Source organism: Malania oleifera, chromosome 1 (genome assembly GCF_029873635.1).
Source record: "Malania oleifera isolate guangnan ecotype guangnan chromosome 1, ASM2987363v1, whole genome shotgun sequence".
In the NCBI taxonomy this organism is placed as follows: domain Eukaryota; kingdom Viridiplantae; phylum Streptophyta; class Magnoliopsida; order Santalales; family Ximeniaceae; genus Malania; species Malania oleifera.
In genome coordinates, this window is record NC_080417.1 from 61,731,928 (window position 1) to 61,739,898 (window position 7,971).

The following is a 7,971-nucleotide window of genomic DNA, read 5'->3' on the forward strand; positions in this document are numbered from 1 at the left end:
ATAGAACAAACTTGATTCGACGACAGTTTTTAGAAAAACAACAAACATAATAGAAATTATATTTTTAGTGTACTGTGATATTCAGTAGGCACAGATGCCGTGATATTTCAGCCATCCCAGATGCCATGACTAGATATATTATAACAGTTATTCAGGAAATATTATCATTATAGATGTTATTCAAAATTATGAAATAATTATACAATAGTATTATGAAATATATTATATGATAGCAGAACTCAGATGGCTTAGTTTAGATTCAGAGTACGGTATCGTAGCTATCAGATCTGGTAGTGCTACCACAAGTTTTAGATAGAGTATGGGATATGGATAGTCGATTGAGCCCAGAGTAGAGTAGTGTGCCCTCTTGGCAGTCCGAACCAGGCTAAGCCGGCCAATCGTACTTACAGACTTATTAGTTTTTACTTAGCGTGGTAGGCCAACCATTGCTAGGTTCCGCCTATAGGCCGCACAACCCAATCATGTGGGGTTAATACATGACATCACCTAACTATCCATCCAGGGTATGATTTCAATATTATATAGATATAGCATATGATTATTATGTATATAGAAATCTTGTATGACACAATATATTATATGTAAATATGATTTATTCAGCTTTATAATAAATTCTTTTTACCTGATTTATTAAATGCAGTTAAATTATGTACAAATTTTCCTTATCTAATACAGTTTAACATGTACAGTATATGTTATAATACAAAATACTCACGTTGCCACACACTAATATTAGTCTATCTCCTTTACTGAGAAGTGTCTCACCCTAGTAATACAAACATTTCAGGAAACCTAGGCAGACGAGTGGAGCAAGCTCTGAGATTGAGAAGGCTATTAGTGCTACCCTGGCTGAAGGGTAAGTAGTTGGTTTTAAGATCAGGATGGATTTTTGGGGTATGACCCTAGGATAATTATGGTCCCTTTTGGGATATATATGAGCATTTTGGTCACGATAAAACTCTGGTATTGTATATAAGGTTAAGGTTGTTTGGGTATCTGTTGCATAGTTGGAAGATATGTGTGGACAGTGTATCTTCGGTTTCCTTGGGGTCTGGGTTAATTTTGTATATGCTTTACGGTATGAGAGTTATTATTATTATTATTATGTGAAAAAAATATATATAGTAGAATTTTGGGGTCATGATAGTTTGGTATTAGAGCCTAGGTTGCTAGGTTCTATAGACTTTAGTGCACAATGGAAACAATACCAGAGTATACGAATAGATTTTGAAAGAGGATAGGAAATGTGGTGGATAAAAATTTTAGTGAGTCAATATTGGGAAGTTGAGATGAGAATTTAGGGTTTTGTTCCGCAGTCTAGTAGCAGGATTTCGGTAGTGGTTTCTGTGTCTTTCATGGGGTGACGATTTCAGGAAAGTCATAGTAAACCATTGTTGGGTTGTGTTTCTAAATTGTTGGACTGAATATTAAATTTAAAATAAGGACATTAGGTTAATTGATGATATGAAATTTTAGTTAGATAAATATAATAGTAATGTTATGAAGATAGGGTCCTCAGATTATATTAATTTTATTTTCAAGATGGACCTTGGGGGTAGAAGTGCTCACGCCAGTGGTGATAATGGTGCAGGGCCCTTTAGTATGGGCGGTGGTGATTCAGATGTAGTTTTGCACAGTGTAGCTTAGCAGGTTATGGCTGAGACAGCACCGAGCTCTAGGGAGCAAGGAAGCCCATCAACAGGCCAGGGCTGCACTATAGAACAATTCAGAAAAATGAAGCCTTTGACTTTTTCAGGGAATATGAACCTAATTGCGGTGGAAAACTGGGTATAGGAAATGGAAAAGATACAAACTGTACTATGCTGCACCGATGAGTAGAGAGTATTATATGTCACTTCAGATTGACAGAAGAGGTTGAGCATTGGTGGTCGACTGTGAGACTTTTAGAGGAAGAGAGACTGATACCTGTAGCTCAGACCTGGAGCTGGTATAAGGAGATGTTCTTTGACCGATATTTTCCTGCCACCACTAGAGAAGTTAAAGTGGAGGAGTTCCTGAACCTAACCCAGGGACATTTGACAATCCAGCAGTATGCTGCAAAAATTATTGAACTGTCCTATTTTGCCCTGTACATCATTCTGGATGAGGCAAAGAAGGCAAGAAAATTTGAGAGGGGCTTAAGGCAGGAAATTTATGAATAAGTGACAGTTTTAAAGGTGCATGATTTTGTAGAATTGGTGGATAGAGCTACCGTGGCGGAGACGAGAAGGCATAGGGGTGCTAAGGTGCAGGGCTAGAGGAAGAGACCCACACCTCCTGGATTTCGGGCAGGTTCTAGTCAGGGCCCATGGAAGAGAGGTGGATATAGTAGGGGATAGAGGTGGAAGATAGGAAGCCATGACTTTAAGGGCGAGCAGACACATCTAGTTTGTCCTACATGAGGTAAGAGACACATGGGAGAGTGCCAAGCGGGGAGAAATGTCTGCTATCGGTGCTGTAGACCAGGTTATTTACCATGAGACTATCATGCACAACATAACACTATATTCACTCCCAAACCATTCCAAGGAAATATCTAGGTGCCCCGAGGAGGCCAGCAGAGAAATACCACGCAAGCGCGGGACTACACATTGACACTAGGAGATGCTGAGGTAGCTGGCGATGTGGTGACAGGTATATTTAATACGCTTTCAATTAAAGCTATTGTTTTATTTGATTTAGAGGCCACACACTCATTTGTGTTTGTGGGGTACATCAAGTTATGTGGGGTAGAAACATAGATGTTAGACATCGAATTAGCAGTAGCTACACCGACAGGGTCAGTAGTAAGGTGTCGAAAGGTAATTAGTGGCTATCCAGTAGATATTTAGGGGAGAGTATTACCAGATGACCTAGTAGTGTTGGACATGCATGGATTTGATGTGATCTTGGGAATGGACTGGTTAGCAGCTAATTATGCCAGCATCGACTGTCATCTGAAAGAGGTGATATTCATACCTCCTGGAGAGCAGGAGTTTAGATTTGTGGGGTCGCATATGCATTCCTCGCCATAGCTAGTGTCAGCTATTCAAGCAAGGAGGCTACTCCTGGATGGATGTCAGGGGTATATAGCTTGTGTAAAGGAAGTTCTAGAGAAAGAATTGAAGCTTATCGATTTTCCCGTAGTGAGAGAATTTTCAGATGTTTTTTATGAGGAATTACCCAGATTGCCTCCCGACTGTGAGACTTTTCCATTGAGTTTCTTCTTGGAACGACACCAATTTCTAAAGCTTCCTATAGAATGGCTCCAGCAGAGTTGAGAGAGTTAAAAGATTAGTTGCAAGACTTGTTAGATAAGAGATTTATCATACCCAGTGTATCACCCTGGGGAGCACCAGTTCTATTTGTAAAATAGAAAGACGAGACGATGAGGATGTGTATAGACTATAGAGAAATAAATAAAGTAACTACTAAGAATAATTATGCTCTTCCCCATATAGATGACTTGTTTGATCAGCTTAGGGTACACAGGTTTATTCTAAGATTGATCTATGATCTGGGTACCATCAAGTGAAGGTCAAGGCAGAGGGTATCTCTAAGACAGCGTTATGAACTTAGTATGGCCATTATGAGTTTCTAGTCATCCCATTTAGATTGACGAATGCTTTTGCTTTATTTATGGATTTGATGAACAAAATTTTCCATCAGTACTTGGGCCAGTTTATAGTGGTTTTCATTGATGATATACTAGTCTATTGAAGGAGTTTCGAGGAGCATGAGACACATTTAAGGCTGATACTTTAGATACTTAGAGAAAGGAAGTTGTATGCCAAATTTAAAAAGTGTGAATTTTGGTTAGAAAAAGTTGCGTTCCTTAGGGATGTGATATTAGGGGATGGAATTTTTGTCGATCTTAGTAAGATAGAGGCAGTGGTAAATTGGACGAGACCGAGGAATGTTCAAGAGCATAAGCTTCTTAGGACTTGTGGGGTATTATCGCTGGTTCGTAGAGGGATTCTTTAGGCTAACAGGGCCTCTGATGCGACTAACTGGGAAGAATACTAGGTTTGAATGGAATGATTATTGTAAGCAAAGTTTCCAGGAATTGAAGCAGGGACTCGTCACTGCACCAGTATTGACTATTCCATCAAGAAGTAATGAATATATAATCTACAGTGATGCATCTATGAAGGGGCTTGGATGTGTTCTGATGTAGTAGGGGAGAGTTGTAGCATATGCCTCCCAACAGTTTAAAGAATATGAAAAGAATTATCCTATGCACGATTTAGAGTTAGCTATAGTGGTTTAGGCATTGAAGATCTGGAGACATTATTTGTATGGTGGGAGGTGCGAAATATTTTCAGATCATAAAATTTTAAAGTACTTCTTCACACAAAAGGAGTTAAATATGAGACTGAGGAGGTGGCTCAAGCTGATTAAAGACTACGATTGTACCATCAGTTACCACCCAAGAAAAGAAAATGTGGTAGCTGATGTGGTGAGTCATAAATCAAGGAGCACATCTGTATCAGCGATAGTAATTGCACATCATATCAGAATGGATTTGGAAAGACTTGAGGTGGAGCTTGTAGAGGATAATGATCAGGTATTCATTGCTAATTTGGCGGTACAGCCTACATTACTGAAAAGGAGTAAAACTGCTCAGGTGAAAGATGTGGAGTTAATAAAGATTATGGATAAGGTGCAGAGCAGTCAGGAAGAAGAGTTTAGTATTTCAGATGATGGAGATTTGAGGTTCCGTACTAGACTTCGTGTGCCTGCAGATGTAGAGATTAAATGAATCATTTTGGAAGAGGTGCACTGTTCCTTGTACACAGTACATCCAGAGATTACGAAAATGTATAGGGATGTGAGGTTATCCTTTTGGTGGAGAAATATGAAAAGAGAGATTGCTAAATATATATAGGACAATGTTTGACATGCCAGCAGGTGAAGACTGATCATCAGAGACCAGCAGGGCCATTACTATAACTTCACATTCATGAATGGAAGTGGGAGCATATTGCTTTGGACTTCGTATCAAGGTTACCACCGACATAGCATGGACATGATGTCATATGGGTGGTCGTTGATAGACTGATGAAGACCGACCATTTTCTTTTCATCAGAGTAAATTACTTCATGGGTAGATTGGTAGAGCTATATGTACAGGAAAAAGTCAGACTGCATGGAGTGTGTTGACTTTTTGGTCAGATCCCTATTTTGATTATGACAAACTACAGTATCTCATTTGTGTGCTTTGAGTATTTTAGAAAGTTTATTTTTCTAAGCATGGATGACATACGAGAAATGGAAGTTGAGAAAAACTTAAACGAGCATACCCTAGCGTTTTCCATGGAATTGCAAATGAACAATGCATGAAGACCAATCTTTATTTTAAGTTGTATTTTTATATTTTATTTTATTTATTTGGGTTTGTAATTTTAATCCAAGGTCTGTAATAATTAATGCATGTCATGAATAATAGGACTATAAAGTTCAATAGGACTATAGGAAAAGTTAAAGGCTATAGACACACTTTAGGGCTGACTTTGGTTGACCGACGCCAAGTGTTTTAGGCTAAATTAAAGAGCCTTGACCTTAGATAGACCTTAGGTCCTTGCACGTAACTTTAAACTCAAAAGAGGACCTAAAACTTAAAATTGAAAGGTATTCGGGAGACCAAACTAGGCACGTCAAAAATGCCTCGGTCGACTGAATGGTTGAAACGTCAGAAGGTTGACTTGGGTCGGGTGATAGAACCAAATTGAACTGAGTGCCCTTAGTCGACTGAAGATATAATACTGACTTTTCCACCTTCCCTGGGCACCTGAACTTCACCTTCAAATTAACCTCGGGCAATCGAATCCTCAAGTTTGGTAGACTGAACTTAGAACTAGGTAACCAAACCTCAAGTAGTTTGGAAATTGCCTTGGTTCAGCCACCCGAAGTTCTCACTGGGCACTCGAACTTCAAAATTGCTCTTTTCGTCATGTGTCTATTCGAGTGACCGAACCCAAGGTTCAGGAGACTGAAACTCTTGGGTTGGCCAAATTTTATCACGGGTAATTAAAGGTAAATCAGGGTTATTTTGATTCAACATGTTTAAATTTTTTTAAAATATTACCCTTATGTCCAACGGTTATTTTTTTGGGCATGTCTATAAATATGAGTCCATTTGCAAAATTAAGATAGTATTAGGGAGTTTGATTAATAAAATATCCTCTAAATTTTTGAGAGCTCCTTCTTCATACTCAAGGCCAAATATTGATTCTTTGATCATTCTTTTGCAAAACCTATTTGAGTAAGAGTATTTTAAATCATCCTACGTTGCTTAAACTCTCATTGTTGTGTTGATTGTTGATTTTCTAAAAGAGAGTTAAGCCAAAAATTTTCCCCATAGATTAGTTCATAAATTTATTATGTGGGGAAAATCTTGCAAGCTTGTGAGTCTTTGCATTTTGATTGCAAGACTCTTATGCTGGTCTTGTGTTGTGAAGCAAATATTTTTGACAAGCTTGGTTTATAAAATATCATTTGTGCTTAAATTTTTTTAAAATCATTTTGAGATATTTGATCTTTCTCTTGAAAATCTTTGAAACTTTATTTGTGATTGATATATTGGTATACATTGTTTCAAAAATATTGTTGTAGCACACTCTCACACTTTGATTGCATAATGACAATATCTTGAGAGTAGGTTCACATATCTTCACTGAGCTTATCGTTTTTATCTATTTGAAGTGCATTATTTATTACTTGGGCGTACTGGTACAAATCTGCTTGTTGGAGAAGCACATTCTTTGTACATGAAATTTGTATTGATTACCTGTTGTATTTCAGGTGTGGCCTGAGGGGGCACTGATCTAGCCCATAAGGGTCGGTAAGGCCTTGTCTGCCCTGTAAGAAGAGTTTGTAATTGTTGAGGCTAGCTCTAGTGTAATTTGACCTGATTGTAAACGATGCCTCTCCACCCGTTAAGTGAGAAATAGTGGTAATCCTCGAGCTTGCAAGCCAAGGCAGGGACGTAGGCAATATTGGCTGAACCCCAATAGTATATCGTGTGTGTGCATTATATTTTCGCAATTTTTTTTCTATACTTTTATTTTCAGTACATGTATGTTGTATGCCTGATTCATTATACGTTGTAGATGTGTTGATTGAGTTTACGATTATATAGATAGACCCTAGGTTGTGTATTACTACTACTGATTTGGATAAACCTAGGAAAAAATTTTTAATACCCAATTCACCCCCTCTTGGGATTACACCAATTCCTCAGAATGCCTGGGTCTATTTTTTTTTCTTGGGATCCACGTTTCACGTCTCAGTTTTGGAAAAGCTTACAGAGAGCTGTGGGGTCCCAGTTGGATTTTAGCACGAATTTTCATCCTCAGACCGATGGACAGACTGAGAGGACTATTCAGATATTGAAGGATATGCGGCGAGCCTATATGCTAGATTTTGGAGGCAACTAGATTCAATACATGCCATTAGTGGAGTTTACAACAACAGCCAGCAGGCCAGTATTGGGATGACCCTATATAAGGCATTATATGGATGGAGATGTCGATGTTCATTATATTGGGATGAAATTGGAGAGAAGTTGATATTGGGGCTAGAGATAGTACAACGAGCTTTTTGAGAAAATCCAACTTTTCAAGAGAGAATTAAAATAGCTCAGGGCTAACAAAAAATTTATGTACGTAGATACCCATCGACGAATGTTGGAATTTGATGAGGGTGATAAAGTATTCTTGAAAATTGTGCCGATGAAGGGAGTAATAAGGTTCGAGAAGAAAGGTAAGCTTAGCCCTAAGTATATTGGGCCGTTTGAGAAATTGGTAAGAGTTGGCCTAGTTGCCTACATTTTAGCGTTACCCCTAGTGCTATCCAGAACCCACGATATATTTCATATGTCCATGTTGAAGAAATACATACCAGATCCATCTCACATAATAAGTTATGAAACACTGGAGATCGGTGAGACCTTATCTTATGATGAAATAC

The 7,971-nt window shown here is 38.3% G+C and overlaps 1 non-coding gene across 1 annotated transcript; it reads right to left on the minus strand.

Moving 5' to 3' along the window:
• Positions 1–7,262: 7,262 nt before the first annotated feature.
• Positions 7,263–7,392, minus strand: LOC131147444 (small nucleolar RNA ACA64). The gene has a single exon (XR_009134823.1). It is a non-coding gene; the product is annotated as a small nucleolar RNA ACA64 (small nucleolar RNA).
• Positions 7,393–7,971: the final 579 nt, after the last annotated feature.